Raw genomic sequence first — 21,149 nt, 5'->3', positions numbered from 1 at the left:
ATCTGGTTCCCCTTCTTGAGGCCAGACCTATTGACCCATTCGTCAGGGGCCCTCCACCCATCTCTTCATTCCCTCAAGTTGACAGCATGGCTGCTCCAGTTTTAAACATAGCCAGGCTACACAACTTTACCCCAGAAGTCCAACACATCCTGATTTCTTCTCATAAGACGTCTACGAGACTATACCTCAGCAAATGGAAAAGATTTTCAGTCTGGGCTTCACAGAATCATACTGATCCTTACTCAGCACCTTTATCATCCAATTTTTGGCTTAGCTTTTTAATGAGGGAGCAGCTGCAGCAACCATTTGAGTCCAATTAGCAGCAATCTTTAATTTTCATATTGGGAATAAGGGACCGAATAATATGTCCCATAGACTATCAAAAGCTTTTCTGAGAGGCACGGACTTGTTAAGACCAGCCATAAAACCATCCCTCCCACCATGGAATCTAAATTTTGTTTTGTCCCACATAATTCTTTCCCCCTTTGAACCTGCATCATCTTGTAGCTTGAATTTCCTATCTTGGAAAACTGTTTTCCTAGTAGCAGTCACATCAGCTAGGAGAATTTCGGAGTTACAGGCCTTATCAATCAAACCTCCGTACATTATATTCTATAATGACAGGGTCTCACTATGCACAAACCCTTCTTTGCTGCCAAAAGTATGTTCAGAGTTCAATATAAACCAATCTGTAGATCTGCCAGTGTTTTTTCTCAAATATGACAATAAAGCAGAGTACATGTTTCACCAGCTTGATGTGCATAGACAGCTATGCTTCTTTTTGCACAGAACAAAAGAATATAGAAAATCTGACCAACTTTTTGTTTCCTTTTCAGATAATAGAAAAGGACTTACAGTAACAAAAACTACCTTGTAAAGATGGTTATCAGAATGTATCTCATTTACTTATCAATCAACAGACAAACAGCTGCCCAGCAATGTAAGGGCGCATTCTACCAGAGCTGTTTCAGCTTCTCAAGTTTTCCATGCAAAGTTACCTGTAGATACTATTTGCACAGCAGCAACATGGATAAGGCCTCATACCTTTATCATTACTTACATAGTGGATTTGGCCTTCAGGGACAGGGCCTCCTTTGGGTCCACTGTTCTGAAGAATATTCTCCCGTTAGCCACCCAGGAAAAATGGTGCTAGGGATGCTGTTCCATCAATATAGAATGAAGATGAGATAGGACAACTTCACATAAAGAAGTTATGTACTCACCATAATGTTCCATGTGAGTTGTCCATCTCATCTTCATTCTTACGTCCCACCCTCCTACCCCCAACCTTTGGATTTTGGAGGATCAAGAGGGTTTATAGTTGGATATTAAATATACAAAACAAAATGCCCAGCAAATACTAGGTACCTTCGCAAATGATAAGCACAAGTCTATAAACAACAGAAAAGCTGCTAAGGTAAGGCTCCAGAATTAAAATGTAGAAAAAGCATCAATAATTCTTTCCAGCAGTACCGACTTTATTGCAACACAAGCGCTTTCACACTCAGCTTCATCAGGTGTATGAAACCATATAAAAAAACACTCCTTTTATACCATACATTTAAATCACATGTCATTCAGCAATTAACTCTTAAAAATACATGTTCATTTCATACAAGTTTAAAAACAGTATACAAAAATGTATACCAACAACTATTAAAATGAACTTGACTTGATTGATGGACATAATTTATACAATAATAATAATAATAATAACATTAAAAAAGAACATCATTAAAAGGATGCATATAATAAATACACTTGAACTATCTACGTAGAGCTCTTTTACTAAGTACAGGTTTCATGGGCACACAATCATTAAGCCTGTGCCCATTGTTCGCTCTAAGCATTACGATTCATTTAGCTTCCATTTCTTCTGTCCTAGACCTAATATCACCTCCCCTAATATTCGTATATGTTCTACCTATAACCATAAACTAAAAGATATGATGCTCACCCATACTTATGACATGCTTTGCCAGGGCATTAACACTATTGCCTTTCTTTATATGATATAGATGTTCTCTAACTCTTTCCTTCAAAGTACGGTCCGTTTTACCTACGTAAAATTTATTACAAATTAAACAGCTAACTAAATACACCACATGTGAAGTATCACAAGTTGCACTTACCCTAATACCAAAAACTTGCCCAGTATCAGGATGTTTAAAATATTTCTCTTTATTAATGCATTTACAAAAACTGCATTTACCACAAGGTTTAGTTCCATACTCAGATTCATTAAAAATTCTATCTTTAGTCATACATAACCTTCTCTTCAGATTTTTCTTATTTTCAAATGAGAATTGAGGTTTTCGTCCGACTAATTCACTTATTTGATTGTCTGTAGTGAGTATATTCCAATGTTCATTTATAATATCTGTGTATTTCTTAACATCCCTTGTATACGAAATGCACACTCTAAGTTTAATATCATGCAAATAATTATTCTTGTGGGGTCTCTCTGAGAAATATGGCCTTGCTCTTGTATCCCTTAATTTCTTAGTTGCCATGACACTATTTTGAACCATTACTTCATCATAGCCCCTCTCTGAAAGTTCATAACTTGTTTTCACTATCTGTCTCTCATACTCATCATTCTTCACACTCAATCTAGAGGCTCTAAAAAAACTGATTCTGAGCCACATTTTTAAAAACATAATTAGGGTGCATACTATCTCTATTTAGTAGTTTATTCGCATAGCATTCTTTCCTATATAATCTAGTGGTAATTCTGTCTACATCATCTTTCTCTACATTTATATCTAAAAAGTTAATGCCTTTATCTGAGTACTTCAGTGTAAACTTTAAAAAATCTGAAGACTCATTAATGTATTTAACAAACTCCAACAGTTGTAGAGTAGTCCCTTTCCATAAGAGATAAAGGTCATCTACGAACCTTCTATAAAATAAAATAAAATCCTTAAATGGTCCTCCGTTTAAAAATTCTAACTCCCATACAGACATAACTGCATTCGCATAACTATTTGAACAGGAGCTCCCCATTGCAACACCATTCTTTTGCCAATATATTGTCTCCCTAAATAAAAAAAAAAACATTATTAACAAGCACCAGGTTCATTAGAACCTGTATTAATTCAATTTTATCATTATCAAACGTCCCATTCTCTTCCATTAACTTCCTTAAATTCTTAATACCAGCCTCATTTGGAATGACGGTAAACAGGAAGACCACATCCAATGTAACAAAAATAATATTCTCATTTATAACTCCTTGATTTGTGAATTCATATAAATCACATAAAAATGTTCTGTATCTTTTAAGATAAACATAGATTTAGTAATCAAAATCCTTAAATTTTTCTCTAAATATATCGAATATAGGCTCCGTACTCCAACCATTACCTGAAACTATCGGCCTCATAGGTGGTCTGAAAAAATCTTTATGCAACTTTGGTAGGCCTTGAATTATAGGAATAGTGGGATTCATTGTAATAAAATATTTAGCCAATTCACTATCTATAAGCTTCAGTTCTTCCATATGCTTGATTTGACTATGTATAGACTGAACCATTACTTTTACTTGTGTTGGTGTAACTATTTGATAGAAGTTCATATCATTCAACATTTCATACATTAATGTATCATAGTCTAACCTATCCATTAAAACAGTTTGTCCACCTTTGTCTGCTGGTCTTATAATTAAATCGACGTCATTCTCTAACTGCTATAAAGCTTTAAACTCTTCTTTATCTAAATTATGCCACTTATTTTTGGCATTGATTAATTTCTGTTCATTATAAACTTTATAAATATCCGAAATACATATCTGTTCAAAAGCATTAATCAGTGCAGTTTGTTTAGGCACAAATACACTTGGTTTTCTAAAACAAAAATCATGCATGCCATGTGTTTGTTGATACATAGATTTTAAAGTCAGATTCCGTGTAAACATCTTTAAATCAAACACAATATCAGCAATACTCATATCAACAGCAGGTATAAATGGAAGTCCTTTTTCCAACACATTAAGCTCAAATTTAGATAAACTACTCGTAGATAAATTAGCAACTATTGTCTTACTTGCTGAAATGCTTTCTTGATTGATAAGCATTGGTCGATTCCTCGTTGAACTTCCTCTTGTATCTCATTGTGCTCCTTCCTCTCAGCTGACTTCCTTGGCGCTGATTGTGTGCCCATGAAACCGTTACTTAGTAAAAGAGCTCTACGTAGATAGTTCAGGTGTATTTATTATATGCATCCTTTTAATGATGTTCTTTTTTAATGTTATTATTATTATTGTATAAATTATGTTCATTAATCAAGTCAAGTTCATTTTAATAGTTGTTGGTATACATTTTTGTATACTGTTTTTAAACTTGTATGAAATGAACATGTCTTTTTAAGAGTTAATTGATGAATGACATGATTTAAATGTATGGTATAAAAGGTGTGTTTTTTTATATTGTTTCATACACCTGATGAAGCTGAGTGTGAAAGTGTTTGTGTTGCAATAAAGTCGGTACTGCTGGAAAGAATTATTGATGCTTTTTCTACGTTTGAATTCTGGAGCCTTACCTTAGCAGCTTTGCTGTTGTTTATAGACTTGTGCTTATCATTTGCGAAGGTACCTGGTGTTTGCTGGGCGTTTTGTTTTTTGTTATTCAAGTTTTTTACGGTTTGCCCGAAAACACCAGGGTTATGACTACTGAGATTGAAGAGATTGAGCTGGACTATTTACCAGAATCGAGTATGCAATGGACAGAAATGAATGTTAATTCATTTATTTCTAAAGTAAGTGACATTGAAAATCCGTTGTTTAAAAAGAATCTTGCAATAGAGGGCGAAGAGCAACCAGATATTGATTATTTGGCCTTGAGAACTGATTTATTAATGTTGGAAAAGGAAATGTGCAGATTGAAGCGCACACAGTATGAGAAGTTTCATTTGGAAGCATGTCTATCAGAGAAATTAATACCCCGTGGGCTTAGAGTATTAAAAATGCTCGCTCAGACTGATTGCGATTCACTTTTATTAAGTGAATGGCAACAATTGAATATTGCAACTAGTCTGGGGTATTTAAAGTTGTTGGTCCAGGCGGTGGAAAGATGAGAAGCCGTTGTATTGGAGGCTGTGAAGAATAAATACTTAGAAATATGTAAAAACTATAATAGTGATTTATTACTCAAACCAATGACTGACACTATAGATAATGTGACTGTATATAAGAGAAAGCTTTTGCAAGTTAAACTTAAAAAACTTCAAAGAGATCGTAAAGATTTCTCATTGGGGAATATCTTTACTTGGCCACGTGATCTAGTGCCAGAAGATCATATGCTTCCAACAGCCGCTAGAGTCAGTTCCAACAGCATGAGCATTGATGCAAGCACACAATCTCCAACTAAGCGAATGGAAAATAGAGTGACTCGGCAAGGTGGGGAGTTACAGAATCAGACTGAGCATGCTGCTGATGGAAATATATCGAATGCTACAACCCGTAGTGTCACTACGGATTCAGGGGCGAGAAGGAAAAGCATTTTAACAACAGCAGAGGTCCACAGAGTAGCTGAAAATGACTGACCTATCACTATAGATGCCGATATATCAGAGAGCTCAAACAACTCTTTAAAAAGTATAAGCGACATTGGCTTGAACTTTCCATTAGCAATGAGAGAGAAATCAGTGAACAGAAGTGGAGGGGGCGCCAAATCAGTGAACAGAAGTGGAGGGGGCGCCAAGGAAGTCAGCCGAGAGGAAGGAGCACAACGAGATACAAGAGGAAGTTCGACGAGGAATCGGCCAATGCTTACACAATCAAGAAAGCATTTCAGCAAGTAAGACAATAGTTGCTAATTTATCTACACGTAGTTTATCTAAATTTGAGCTTAATGTGTTGGAAAAAGGACTTTCATTTATACCTGCTGTTGATATGAGTATTACTGATATTGTGTTTGATTTTAAGATGTTTACACGGAATCTGACTTTAAAATCTATGTATCAACAAACACATGGCATGCATGATTTTTGTTTTAGAAAACCAAGTGTATTTGTGCCTAAACAAACTGCACTGATTAATGCTTTTGAACAGATATGTACTTCGGATATTTATAAAGTTTATAATGAACAGAAATTAATCAGTGCCAAAAATAAGTGGCATAATTTAGATAAAGAAGAGTTTAAAGCTTTACAACAGTTAGAGAATGACGTTGATTTAATTATAAGACCAGCAGACAAAGGTGGACAAACTATTTTAATGGATAGGTTAGACTATGATACATTAATGTATGAAATGTTGAATGATACGAACTTCTGTCAAATAGTTACACCAACACAAGTAAAAGTAATGGTTCAGTCTATACATAGTCAAATCAAGCATATGGAAGAACTGAAGCTTATAGATAGTGAATTGGCTAAATATTTTATTACAATGAATCCCACTATTCCTATAATTCAAGGCCTACTAAAGTTGCATAAGGATTTTTTCAGACCACCTATGAGGCCGATAGTTTCAGGTAATGGCTGGAGTACGGAGCCTATTTCAATATATTTAGAGAAAAATGTAAGGATTTTGATTAATAAATCTATGTTTATCTTAAAAGATTCAGAACATTTTTTATGTGATTTATTTGAATTCACGAATCAAGGAGTTATAAATGAGAATATTATTTTTGTTACATTGGATGTGGTCTCCCTATTTACCGTCATTCCAAATGAGGCTTGTAATCACTCTTACTTTTGTGTAATCCCGCCCTACGGGGGCACCTCTATAAGTACTGTATAGATATTATTGCTTTTTTATAAGTGGAATTGTTTATTTTTTGTAACCTGGAGCTTTTCTCCCCGGGCCTGTGCTGAAAATGGATCTGTATCCAGTCGGACTATCCCAGTTAACAAATGTAAAATAAATAAAATAAATAAGTAAATAAATAAATAAATAGTGTGGGTTATGGACAAGAAGACGTTTGGACTGCAGGCTAGAGACTGACTTCCCTAAGAGGGGATACATTTCAGAGTATAGGAATAGGGGAGTCCTAAGTAAAAGACCCCCTCTAGTGCAGTTTTTAGTTGAATCTAGACCAGAAGCTACTGTTTAAAAAGGGAAAAAAACTAGTAGGGCAGATAAAATATTGCACAACTATAAGAATCAATCAGAAGATGTTAAAAAAGATTGGTAAGGGAGACTGGAAAAGCAAGTTGCAAAGAAACAATGGGAGGACATATATATGGCTCCCAAGTATGCTATAAGGTCCAGAAGGCTTAGGATCTTTGCTCAGAAGTGTTTCCATAGCTATTTTTATACTCCAAGCAGACTTCAGAGATTTTTTCTTCAGACTCATAGCAAATATCTGAGGTATGATGGGGGAAGAAAGAGGTAACTGGGAACATATGTTTTAGGAGTGTAATTTATTGACAGATTTTAAAAATTCCCTACAAAGTACTGTGTTAGAAATATTGGGTGAGCAAATGCTTATAACAAAGAAAATGATTCTTTTTTAGCTGAGGCACAGGATCTGAATCGCCTAGGCATAGTAAGGCCTTATTATGTTTAATTCTGTTGGCTGCCAAAAAAAAAGCAATGACAATAAACTCTCAGTTAACCAGAACTCAGGCAACCCGCCACACTCTCAAGCATCTGACAAAAAAATATCAAAGAAATGCAGTACAATTTTTATGTGTTACACTTTCTGTTTTCCCCCGCAGAAACATACCTTATGTTTTTAGAGTTTTAAAAAGGAAGATAGGAATAAATTCCCTCTCTCCCCTACCTGAGAACAAGTCAAACCAAACAAATAGTCTAGGGTACAGTATTAGTCAGGCCTATGTTTAATAGTAACTCTCAGCCAACCAGAAACTACAGTTATCTGGCATCTACCACTCCCCATGAGTGCCGGTTAAACGGAGAGTTTACTGTACTAGAAAATGGAAATCACCGCCTAAATCAACTGCATTTGAAAGAACAAAGTTAAAAGAACTGGAAGAGGGATCTTAGTTAAAAGAACTGGAAGAGGGATCTTTAGAAAAGGGAAAGAGTAAGTTGCACAGAAATAAATGGAAATTGTGGGGGCAATACATGCAGAATAATGTTCAGGAGGTGGAATGAGGGTTAAGGAAAGGTAGGACTTCAGCAATTTATGTAACGTAGGACTGGTGATAGTTAACGCAATGTATATGAATGGAAAAATGTTAAAATGGTTTGTTTTCTTTTCTGTTAATGCTTGCTTCTCTATTTCTTAAGTTGTAATTTAATAGATGTGTTAAAAACATATTTTAAGAGACTATGTATAGACAAATAGACATATGAAGATTTGTTAAAGCGCATGCACACAGTGTAAATATAAACATAAAAGGTGCGCTCACAATTCAGTCAGAGTCTTTTTCTGTGGCTGACTGCCCATTTTATTGATCAGGATATTTGCACTACTTCTGTAAGACAATTTGACTGCTTGTTTGTCCTACAATGCAGGTGATAACTTCCCTCAGCAATGTGTGCATAGTTTGTGTGCAGTGTAAATGCATCATATTTTTTCACAGAAAAGGAGAACTATACAGTATAGCTATCTGGCCTAAAGTAGGTCATGTGTGCAGACTGGTAGCACACAAATGAGCTTCGCAAATATATGCGCTGTAATGAGAATGGAGCTACCTGTTCAGTTTTCCTAAGACATGCATGGCTTTTGAATAGAAACATTATGGCATTGGGTCATGTGACACTAATTCCACAACAGCACTAGTAGCTCAATATGGTTCCCCTCCTTTGGCCAGGCAGCTGCACTGGTAACTGAAGTGAGGTGGGTCCCATTCTTCTTATTGTCAGCAGTAGCTAAGTGGGATTCCTAGCCTCTAATATGATGCCTGTATCTCTCTGCAGATGCTGTCCTGCCGTGGCTCCCTTCCTCCCATGGTGTGAGTTATGCCTCTCATCCTCTGTCAGATCAGTAGCAGTAGCTCAGTATGATGTCATCGTCCAACAGCATGACATCAGTGGACTGTAACCTTTGACTCACAATTTCTAACCAAAGCTGTCTTTAATTATACAAAAGCAATGGTTCCTCAAACAGCCCTCCCCCCAAACTAGAACTGGAATAGCTGTGTCATTATAGTAGCAAAACTACCACTTGCTAACAGCCTGCACTTCGCATGCTCACTGCATGGCTGAAAAGCAGTGGCATCTGTTTAGATAGAGTTGCTGAGTGATCCGCCAATGCTCACAGCCTTCAAAATCTCACTGTAGCAATTCTGCGCCAAATCCTACATCGTTACAGATTTATAAACCTGAACTGAGCAAATGACCACAGGATATGTTGCATTCATCTGCAAACTGCCCAACCCTGCAGCCACCGGCCATAGCTACTGTCTTGTACTCCACATGTGACTGTGATAAGAAACTGATACCTCCCAATGTTGTAGTGCAAACATCAGGGACTAAACCAAAATAACAAGGGCAAAGACCCAAAATCAGAGATAGATTTCCTACCTCTCCATTTATGACTACAATTCTCAGTTACTTTCCAGACCAAAATATGAGTTAAAATTAGGGACATTCTGTAAAATCAAGGACAGTTTCAATAACAAAAAATAGCAACAGAATAAATAGTCCAGTTTATTTCATATAAATGCACTCTGGTTGTGTAAAGATGGACTTTAAAATGAGTGACTACAGTCCTGCATTCTTCAGTGATTTGCTACCTCAAATAGGTGAATTATGGCCAGGGCCCAGGTGGCTGCCAGAGTTACCCTGTTATAATCTACACACACAGACATACACACGTACACGTCACCGGGATCAGTTGTTTTCATTCACAGAATGCCACCACACCCACTAGACATCACTTAACTATGTATACTTAAAATGTTTGATTGTCAACTTACAGCCCCCCCAAAAAGGGGAGTTCCAGTTATACTAGTTGCACTGCAAAGCCACATATAGTCAGTTAAATAGAAATATTAACATTTCAACTCCTACTGCCACACATGCATACACTCAACCATTTAAAAAATCAAGAGAAGATCCTTTTACTATAAAAATATGTTAATGTTCCGCTAACAATTTGAAGTACACATGCTACACAATGCATTCCCATGTTACCCCCAACATAAACACAGACCCCCATCCATCCATCCATCCATCCATCCATCCATCCATCCATCCATCCATTCACAGCCCCTTTTTCCCATTTTTGAGCATGGGGTCACGGTGTCTTCACCACTGACAATCATACAGAGCCAAGGTTGACATCACCAGGTGGTCAGTCCTGCTGTGGTACTTCTTCCATACTACACACTCGCGCACACGCACACACGCGCACGCTCGGACACATGCGCGCGCGCACACACACGTGCACACACACGCAGGCACACACATGTGCACGCACACGCGTGCGTGCGCACACACGCACACACCTATGGTCAATTTATTGTGCCTAGTTTACCTACTGCATGTCTTTGGAATGTGGGAGGAAACCAGACACCTGGAGAAAACCCACATGAACACAGGGAGGAGATGCAGACTTCCACACAGAAGGTACACCAGCCAAGAATCAAACTGGGGAACCTCTTGCTCTAAGGTGACAACACACAGAACCCCACACATATACAATAAATTACAAAGAAAATACAGCACTCATTCATCACATTAATCCCCATCCCAGGTTAACTCTGTGATGGAACAGGACCTCTGTCCTAGGCTTTCCAGCTGTTGCTGTCTTTAAAAGGGCACTTAAAAAATAAAAAATAAAATCTTCATGTCTTCTGTTTAGTCCTTTTGCTGCTCAAACCCTCTGAAACATCCAAGCCATCCATGCAAGCCTTTTGCAAGATGTCCTTAAAAGGACACTTACACTAAGCACCAGATAATTTATAATAAAGCTGTCCTTACAATGACATTTAATGACATTTAATAACAAGAGCTCTAGTTTTTCAGCTGGCACCTATTTAAAGGCACTGCTGCTATTGAGAAATTGTTCTGAACAGCTGCAACCAATCAGATCTTTATTCGAAGTGGACATGATAGATGGTATCTTGTGGTGACATTAGTAAACCTAGAAGAAAGTAAAGCAGAATGCTGGCTCTTCTCAATGCTACTAGACCTGTTTGAAAACAGGTACTGAGGTCTGCACTGAGAAGGGCCAGTCAGCAAACTACACTTTTATGAATCTGGGAAAAGATGTACTTTCCACATTTTCAGCCATTTTTAGGGACAGCAGAAAATCTGGGTCCCTGATCATGTTTCTTTTTGCCTTTTACCGCAGTATTTCAATCTTCTGTTTTGCTGTCTGTGTAGGTCCAGCTATTTCTCTTAGTGTGCCCTTAATTGTGGGCTTCTACCTGTCAGTCTCTGCAGTGACTTACTGTCTTAACTGTAGGATCCTTTTAGTAAGTGTCAGTGTCAAATTTATCTGTCTGTACTGAGTCCATGAACATCGAATACCCCCTCCCCAGATATTTTCCGTAGCACTTAAAATTGGAAAAAGTCTTGACCAATTCTCAGGTCATGGGTTAAGTTGGGCCTACTAGGTGTAGCACTTTGTCAAGAAAAGGGACGTTATTGTTTCTGCTTGTGTTACAGGATGCCCTCATTTGTTCCCGGTTTCAGTTCTTCTCTCAAATTCACCAGTATCATAAACCAACATAGGAATGATGGTAAGCTTTTATCTTCATTATTCTTAGATTTATCAAAAGCATTTGACATCGTATCCCATCAATATCTTTTTACTGAACTTTAATCCCTTGGCCTCACCCAGATGTCTGTCTCATGGTTCCATAGTTATCTGACTGATAGGTAACAAGAAGTTAGATGTAAACAAAATCTCTCCTGATTCCTGCCATTCATCTCACAAGGATCAGTATTAGACCCCTTCTTATTCAGCATTTTTATAAAAAGCTACATACAGCCACCCACCTCGCTAGCAGAGTTCAGTATACTGACAACTCAACCCTTATATGTGCAGCATCATCCCTACCAACTCTTAAGGTGTTTTGTCACATTAGAGTGACTTAACTTTTGTACCACTGTATCTGGTGCAGGAAGCACCAGTTAGGGTCTTCACTCTAATGGCAATTTTTTTTCTTGTCTAAAATGGAGGGGGGGGGGGGGGGGGGCAAAAGCAAAACCCTTTCCGAATTTGTTTTTCCCACATTGATGCCGCTGAGAATTAACAACAGTCTATAACTTCAGTGACATCAACTCAGGAAAATGTAGGCTGCGTCTCTAGACTTTAATGGACAGTTACTGTGCTTGTGCAGACACATGTCCGTTAAGGGCTGTGTGGCCCTGCATGACATGACGTAATTGGGGAAAACAATTTATTCGGGCTATAGTTTCAAAAAAGTTTACAAAGCTTTTTTTTGAAACATCGACTCAAATAATACTGGTAGAGTCTGGCAAAATGCATCCTGGGAACTGACTCACCAGATGCTGTGATGCAGTAACTCAGTGTTACAAAACACTTTAAGGACATCAGTTAAAATTCTTTCACTGTCTTCAAAACGTAGTTAAAAGATGCAAATCAGCTTTTAAATCCAAAAATAAAACTTAAGCTTTTCACACATAAACAACACAAGAATGAAACACAATCTTTTGAAATAACCTCATCCAACAAAACAAAAGTTCAAAGAGCAACCCAGACAAAACTTCTGAGCATCCTATTTGACAGCAAGCTCAAATTTTACTAACACATACTGCAAGCCATTAAAAAACATACCAGAAACTCATCTCCCTCTGTAGAAGCAAACACTACATGACAGATGACGCAAGACAAACACTAGCATCTACCTACCTTCTTCCATCCCTACTATATTCCCTACCTGTTCAATACAAACCTAAGTACCACACTTAAAGATAAGCTCTCCACCTGTTACAATAAAGTAACCAAAGTTGCTGCCGCCCTAATATATAGGACTCTTCATTGCAGAACACTGAGACAACTAAACTGTCTTAAGCTGCTCAACTGTTTAACATACTTACAACTTATTACTGCAACAGTCTTACAGGTGCACCAGAAAAATGCTGAGCGCTAAAAGGTAACCCTGTAGCATTTCTCTCCATGTAGAGACCTTCTCTTAGCCATAAACTCTTAATAATTACAACAAAGTCTGATAACTCAGCAGGTAACTTTCATTACATCTCTAAACTTTGGAACATCATCCCAGCATACCTAAAACAAGCCATAAAACTTTCTGCCTTCAAGCCATTGCTAAAACAAAACCTAAACTACACATGGGTGCAGGAGCGGCCTTAGGTCAACTGGTGCCCTACGCAAAAGGGCTCCATGCCACCCCCACCACACCACCTGGTGCCCACATCCTGATCTACCTACACCAAATAAATACTGGAAAAGCTCCCCTGCTAGAGCGGCACCGTAGGCGACCACCTAGTTGGCTTATGCCTAAGGCCGGCTATGCGTGGGCGATCACATGCTCCTCATGTGGGTAACTCCATTTTCCTTTGTCAGCTCACACCCCCAATCCCTTTATAAACTCTATCCCCTTTTACACAACAAAGCTTTTTCCCACTCCTTCTCAGTTACCTTTCTGTCTCAGTCCCCACTTTGCATTTCAGTTTCTTTCTGACCTTCTGAGTTTCCTTCAAGTACTTTCTACCAGTCTCGTACAACCAGCTCCTATGTCGGTATGTATCCTACTATTCTTATCCCCGCTGTACTTGATTCGTCATTCATACAGTACCTGTCACTCTTTTCTAACTTTAACTGTTATTTACTTACTGATTAACATTTCATAGGTTCATAGGTAGGTACTAGGCTATCGGCCCAAGGGCCTAAGTAAGCCTAGCCAACAAGGTTCCCTGGCTTACGCCACCCAAGAAGTTAATTTCCTGTGCCACTGTCGAGCAGAGCCACAGAAGTGATCCCCGGGGTGTATTTCCTATTTCCCATCCACTCATCAAGATTTTTCTTGAAGAATGCTAATGAGGAACTTTGCTTGACATAGATGGGTTAGCTTGTTCCAGAGTATAGGAAGTCTCTGGGACAGGAATATATTTCTCCAGCATGTCCTGTTTAGTGTGGTGACAAGGTTTTGGTCCCTAGAGCATGTAGCTTAGAGGGATTTCTTTAGGTGTAGCATGTCCAACAGCTCTGGGTTTAACATAGCTTTATATGTTAGGCAGAGATTTCCTCGGAGTAGGCGATATGCTACAGAGTAAAGCTGGAGTTTTTTGAGACAGTCAGTGTAGGGCATCTGTTTGAGGTCAGTAATCATCTTTGTGAGGTACTTCTGTGGTCTTTCCAGCTACTGCAGATGTCTTGTGAGGTACATTCCAAAAGGGGTGTTGTACTCTGTAATGGGTGCAATGAGTGCCGAGTAGAGGGGAAGAATGACCTCTTTTTTCCTGGATGAGAACCCTTTTGTGATGAGGTGTGCCACATAGAAGGATTTCCTGACTACTGTGGTGATGTGACTGTCAAAGGAGAGACTACTGTCCACCTGGGTCCCAAGGTCTATTATCACACTTTCAGCGTTAAGTAGACTGCCGTTTATGTGGTAGTTCATGGGTACAGAGTTTTTACCAAAGGGGATGACAATGCACTTTTTGGCATTGAGCTTGAGGCCATGCCTCTGACACCAGGCATCTGTCTCAGTGAGGCCTTTCTGTAGGATGTCCATATCATTTTGGGACTCGACTATGGCTCCTAGTTTGCAGTCATCTGCGAACTTTTGTTAGCCAGAGGCCTTCTGTGTTAGCCTGTACTTCAGAGAAGTAGATACCAAACAGGAGAGGTCCCATGACTGAACCCTGTGGTACTCCACTTGTCACTGGTTTGAAGTTAGATTTGGAGTATGCAACTTTTACTGTGTGGGATCTGTCATTGAGCCAGTTGGCAACCCATCTTGTGACATAGGGATTTATACCTAGTTTAGTGAGTTTAGCTATAATTCCAGAATGGAGGATGGTGTCAAAAGCATTGGCGAGGTCAAGATAGGCTGTGTAAACCACCTTACCCTCAGCTATGGCTTTGGTGACTGCTTCAAAGAAGTTGATCAGGTTTAGAAGGCATGATCTGCCTTTCACAAACCCGAACTGGATGGGGTCCAGAGTTTGGAGGCTACCAATGTCTTTGTTTATGAGTTCCATGATGATACGTTCCATGGCCTTGCAAACCAGGCTTGTCAGGCTAATAAGGCGATAGTTCCCAGGATCAGTGGTAGCTCCCTCTTTGTGGAGTGGGATAACTGCTGCTGTGCGCCATGCAGTGTGCGCAAAGCCTGACGTGAGACTATGATTGAACGTGTTGCTTAGGTGGGGAGCCAGTTCGTTCTGAAGTTCGTGTAAAATGCAGCCTGGGATGTTGTCTGGTCCCATGGATGCTGTTTTTTTTGGTTTTAGAGAGTGCAGCTTTTACCTGCAGAGATGTGATTACAGGGACTCTGCATTCTTCCTGTATAGATATGGGCCCTTTAGTGGGTGAGAGGGGGGTAAAGTTAGCACTGAACCTATCTGCCAGGATGTTGGCAATATCAGTTGGTTCTGTAATTTCTGTGCCGTTGAGCTGTAGCTCAGAGCAGATCTGGGTGTTGCCATTGAGATTCTTGACATAGCTATAGAATGCTTTGTGGTTGCTCTTAGAATCGGTGGTGATTTTGTTTTCATAGCTAGCTTTGGAGGATCTTATAAGGGATCGGAGCTTCTTACTGAGGCTGACCAGGGAGCTCCTCCACTCATGGGATTTTACTCTCTTTTGCAACAGTTTCTTCCTTCTGTTGTAGAGTTTGTTTATAGCAGGGGACCATCAGATTGGCTTCCTTTTTTCGGAGGATAGCATCTTGGTTCTGTTTGGGGTAGCACGATCCATGCACTCGTGTAAGTGCTTATAGAGTACATTTGTGTAGGATTCAGCAGCCGTAACTGTATTGTCCATCTGCGTGGGTGTCATGAAGTTCGCCACTTCTGTCTTAAGACGCATGAAGTTGGCTTTGCAGAGTTTTTTTACCGTGGTTTCTTTAATGGTGGGTGGGTGAGGGATGCGGATATCTAGGGTGATTAGCTTATGGTCGGATCTGGCCAACGAGGAGTTGATTTCAGGTGTGGAACACCGGTTACGCATGGTGGTAATGACTATGTCTAAACTGCTAGTCACTACTCTCAAATCACACAATAAAGCTGGCGACTCCTTGTTTACAAATGTTGTTGGCTCTTACTGGAATAAACTTCCCATAGAACTGACCTCCCTAGGCTCATCAAAACTTTTCAAGAAACAACTAAGGTGCCATTTCAAATCCAACTGGCTATGCCCTTGCTCTAATCCTGACTGACTTCAGTACCCAACTCTCTTTACAACTCTCTCCATTACTTTCTCTACTTGTCTCTACTACTTGTATCACTCCTCCTCTGTAGCTCACCTTATATCCACTTAGATATTACTTTTCCTATAACATCTTTTCTCTTTACTCAATACACCTCTGGATCCTGTCATCTACCCTCTCACTTAAACCTACACTTTGCTCCCTGCTGTGCAATTCTATTTCTTAGAACTGGTGCCCTGGCACAAATGTATTATCATAACTGTCAATACTATATAGTATAGACCTTTGTATGTGCTACCTCTTTCTTTCTTTCTTTTCAAAATTACTACTCCTGCTTTTCCTAATAACATGGGATTAGGAATTCTACTCAGTATTTAGTATTTTAAGTATTATACATATTCTGTAAAAATTATGTAATTTAAGAACTGTACATTTCTGTAAAAATGCTTCTGTATTGTTAATATCCTACATTCAATTAGTTCATTAATCCTTATAAGTTGTATCTTATAGTAATGTTTTTTATGTAATGTACCAGTATATAGTGGAGCTTTTCTCCTCGGGCCTCTGCTGAAAATGGACATGTATCCAGCCAGACTAGCCCGGTCAACAAATGTAAAATAAATAAATAAATAAATAAATATTGTTGTCCCTGTTGGGGGTGTGGATAAGTTAATCCAGGGCATTGGAATTTATGAATTCCATAAAGCGTTGAGCGAAGGAGTTGGTACATGAGTCATTTAACCAGTTAATGGTGGGGTAGTTGAAATCGCCCATTATTAGGGTGTTTGGTTGAATCCTAATATTTTCTAGTATATCAAGAAAAGAGGAGTGGGAATCCTGGGGCATAGTGGGGGATCTGTAGCAGGCTACAATTTGGATTGCAGTTTTGGCCAGAGTTAGTTGCACTTGGATAAACTCGGATGCATTATGCTGCTCAACTAGCCTGGAGGTGTGAATATCCTTAATGAATATGGACACAGCTCTGCCTTTGGTGTTCTGGTCCAGGTTAGATGGCCGAAAAGTGTGGTATAAGTTATAGCCTGGTAATGCAGGGGTGCTCTGTAGAGCCTTGAACCAGGTGTCAGTCACTGCACAGATATTGATGTTCTCCATTTTAAGGAATGCCTCGAGTGAGTGCATTTTGAGATTTAGACTTCTAGCATTGAGTAGCATTACCCTCAGTTTTTGTTTTCCTGTTCCTGTTACGGTGGTGAATTTGTCATTTGAACCTTGCCTTAAAAAAACACTATAGGGGTGGCAGAAGCCTTAGCCAGTATCCAGAATCCCAGGGGCGACAGGTGCAGGCCATCTCTGGCAAAGCATCTTGGTCTGTCGACCATGTCGTCCCAGGCAGACAGATGCTGGATCCCTTTAGAATGACACCAGAAGCTTAGCCAATTGTTGATGTCAATCATTTTGTCCATGTACTGCAGTATCATTCTGGGTGATGGCAGGATGTTACCCAGGGCTTGGGTCATACCTGCCTGGGCTAGAAGATCGGAGAGCTCTTCCATGTCTCTTTTCATGTAGTCCAGGGAGGTACGTCTCAGGTCGTTCACACCAACATGGACAATGACAGAGTCATATTTGTACTTGTGGAGTGACCTGAGTGCGTGAGTTATGTGGCGGATCATGGCACCCAACAGGCAGCTGACAGTAACCTTCTCCTTGTTTAGCCTGGTGAGTGGGACATTAGTGTGCCTAACTATAGAGTCACCTATGACTAGTGTGTTGGGTACGTTGGTTTGCCTTATGGGCTGTGGTTTATTGGCACACTGAGTCTGTGGGCTATGTGTCATTTGGGTTGTGTTGGGGGTGGTGGTTGCTTGCGTTTTTGCTTTGGAGGTCTCTGTTGTTTGAGCAGATTATTATTGAAAGGGTCTGCAAATGTTTTGGTGTTTCTATGTGTGGATTTTGCTGGTGTAGGTTTAGTGGGACTATGTGATGAGTGTGGTGTGATGCAAGTGTTTACCTTTTCCTCTTGACTGTCAAGTTCAGTTTTGGTTGAAGAGAGCTTTACCTCCAGTTTAGCTAGATAAGTGCATCTCTCACAGCTTGTGGTGTTGGGTGGTAGGAGGAGAGGGTTGTCTGTGTACATGAGGCAATTGCTACATTGGCTCAAGATATCCAGATTCATCAGCTAGACAGGAAAGAACACTGGAAGCTGACCCTTGGACATGCCTAAATAAAAAAACTACTTTCCTCTAGACAAGTGAGGAAAGTAAGTATAAGAGCTGTTTTTCTCTAAGCAAGTGAGGAAAGTAAGTACAAAAACAGTATTCCTCTAGGTAAAGAGGAAGACTGAGTGCTGTAGTAATTTGTAGCTTATTTAGTGCTAACAACAAGTTCTGAACAAGTGCTAAGCACGAATAAGCAAATTCAAGTGCTAACACTAAGAATCTGTACCTGGATCTTGTGGTAGAAAGGCTACCTAGTGCTTACCACTCCCACTGATAAGCTAGAATGCTTCCCTCCAACACAGAAAGGCTTGGGGGGCTCAGAAGCTTACAAACAGTCCTGGATACAGCACAGCAAATCTGTATCTGGACTAGACTAGTTACAGAAAAGGTGGGAAACAAGCGCAAATGTGGGCTTTTATACCAGAAAGTTGAAAGAGATGGAAAAACTGCCCAAACGACCAATAAACTACAATTTCCGGGCCAGAAACCACTCCTGTGGTAGATAGGCTACCTAGTGCTTACTACTCCTACTGATAAGCTAGAAGGCTTCCCTCCACACAGAAAGGCTTGGGGGGCTCAGAAGCTTACAAACAGTCCTGGATACAGCAAATCTGTATCTGGACTAGACTAGTTACAGGAAAGATGGGAAACACGTGCAGATGCAGGCTTTTAAATCAGTAAGTTGAAAGAAGTGTAAAAACGCCAAATGGCCAGTAAACTACAATTTCTGGGCCAGTAACCACTCTTGTGGTAGATAGGCTACCTAGTGCTTGCCACTCCCACTGATAAGCTAGAAGGCTTCCCTCCAACAGAGAAAGGCTTGGGGGGCTCAGAAGCTTACAAACAGTCCTGGATACAGCAAATCTGTATCTGGACTAGACTAGTTACAGAAAAGGTGGGAAACAAGCACAAACACTGGCTTTTAAACCTCAAAGTTGAAAGAGATGGAAAAACTGCCAGACAACCAATAAACTACAATTTCTGGGCTAGAAACCACTCTTGTGGTAGATAGGCTACCTAGTGCTTACCACTCCCACTGATAAGCTAGAAGGCTTCTCTCCAACACAGAAAGGCTTTGGGAGCTCAGAAGTTTACAGACGGTCCTAGTTACAGCAAATCTGTATCTGGACTAAACTAGTTACAGGAAAGGCAGGAAACAAGCTTAGACATTTTTTTTGAAAGTGGAAAGGGAGAAAGGAGAAACAGAAAATAATTCAAAATTAAGGACCTAAGTGGCTTGCCCTTCACAAATGTTCTCTCTGTATTAGTTGAATGAGCTAGTGACACTAGACTGGAATAGAGCTGGGATAGAGCTGAACAAATGGGATTGGTAGGAATATAATCTCACTGTACTCGGTTGAGTGAGCAAATGAGATACACCCAGGAGGAGTGTTCAAACACAAATTTACAGGAGGGGCGGGCAATTCCAAAGCCACCAAGATTAATATCAAAACAAGAACAGGGAGGGTGGGCAGGAAACTAACTGCAGAGACAGAGAGAGACCATAGTATTCTATGAAACAATTAAATAGAAAAATAAATAACTACAGAGAGACACATACCAATGAAACAATTAAATACACAGAAAAATAAAATAAAATGCAGTGCAATCTTTAACACTGTAAGTTTGAACTTAACTCAGCTAGTAATGCAGTTGATTGTAGGTATGTAGCAGAAGCCAAACAACTCAGATATTGACCAGTAATAAATTCAAAGATATGTGACTAACACTTATAATACAGAGAAACCTTCTAGGCTAAGAGTTTAACACTGAATATCAATGAAGTGAAACACAATAGCCCCCACTAACTTCAGAGACAGAGAGAGAGAGAGAGAGAGAGACCACAGTATTCTATGAAACAATTAAATAAAAAAAATAACTACAGAGAGAGACAGACCAATGAAACAATTAAATACACAGAAAAATAAAATAAAATGCAGTACAATCTTTAACACTGCAAGTATGTACTTAGCTAGTAATGCAGTTGATTGTAGGTATGCAGCAGAAGCCAAACAACTCAAATATTGAGCAGTAATAAATTCAAAGATATGTGACTAACACTTATAATGCAGAGAAACCCTCTAGGCTAAGAGTTTAGCACTGAATATCAGTGAAGTGAAACACAATAGCTCCCACTAACTGCAGAGACAGAGAAAGACCACAGTATTCTATGAAACAATTAAATAGAAAAATAAATAACTGCAGAGAGACACAGACCAATGAAACAATTAAATACACAGAAAATTTAAATAAAATGCAGTATAATCTTTAACACTGCAAGTTTGTACTTAACTCAGCTACTAATGCAGTTTCACATGTCTTACCTTGGCTTTACTTACTCCTAACGTCTATTCTGAAACCCTCCTTACCATGTCTTGTACGTTATGTCTGTTGTCTGCTTGTCACATATATCGCACATGAGCTGTTTCTATAGTAAACATTTTATACTTGGAATTTAATATAATGTATAATGTCACCACAGAATAAATACCTGTTTTATCTTTCTGTAGTATAACTACAGACCAAATACCTGCTTGTATCTCGATGCCTTAGGAACTATCCATGTAGTGTATATGTGTAAAACATTTGTTTTGTCATGAGTATCTTAAATGTACCTTATCGAGATTTCTCCCTGGGCCTCCTCTGAAAATTGGCTTTACCCACGCTGACATTTCCCTTCAACAAAAACAAGTAAATAAATAAATAGACTTTGTTCTTGCACCAGTTTTTCATACTTGTATCTAGTCC

At 39.2% G+C, this 21,149-nt stretch overlaps 1 protein-coding gene across 1 annotated transcript in view; it reads left to right on the top strand.

The window, feature by feature from the left end:
• Positions 1-21,149, top strand: part of HK1 (hexokinase 1) — a 623,778-nt gene that overhangs the window by 404,045 nt on the left and 198,584 nt on the right. The window lies entirely within an intron of this gene.

Source organism: Protopterus annectens, chromosome 14.part0 (genome assembly GCF_019279795.1).
Source record: "Protopterus annectens isolate FY-2018-M chromosome 14.part0, PAN1.0, whole genome shotgun sequence".
In the NCBI taxonomy this organism is placed as follows: domain Eukaryota; kingdom Metazoa; phylum Chordata; order Ceratodontiformes; family Protopteridae; genus Protopterus; species Protopterus annectens.
The sequence above is the reverse complement of the archived record's forward strand: the minus strand, read 5'-3'. Positions and strand labels throughout refer to the sequence as shown.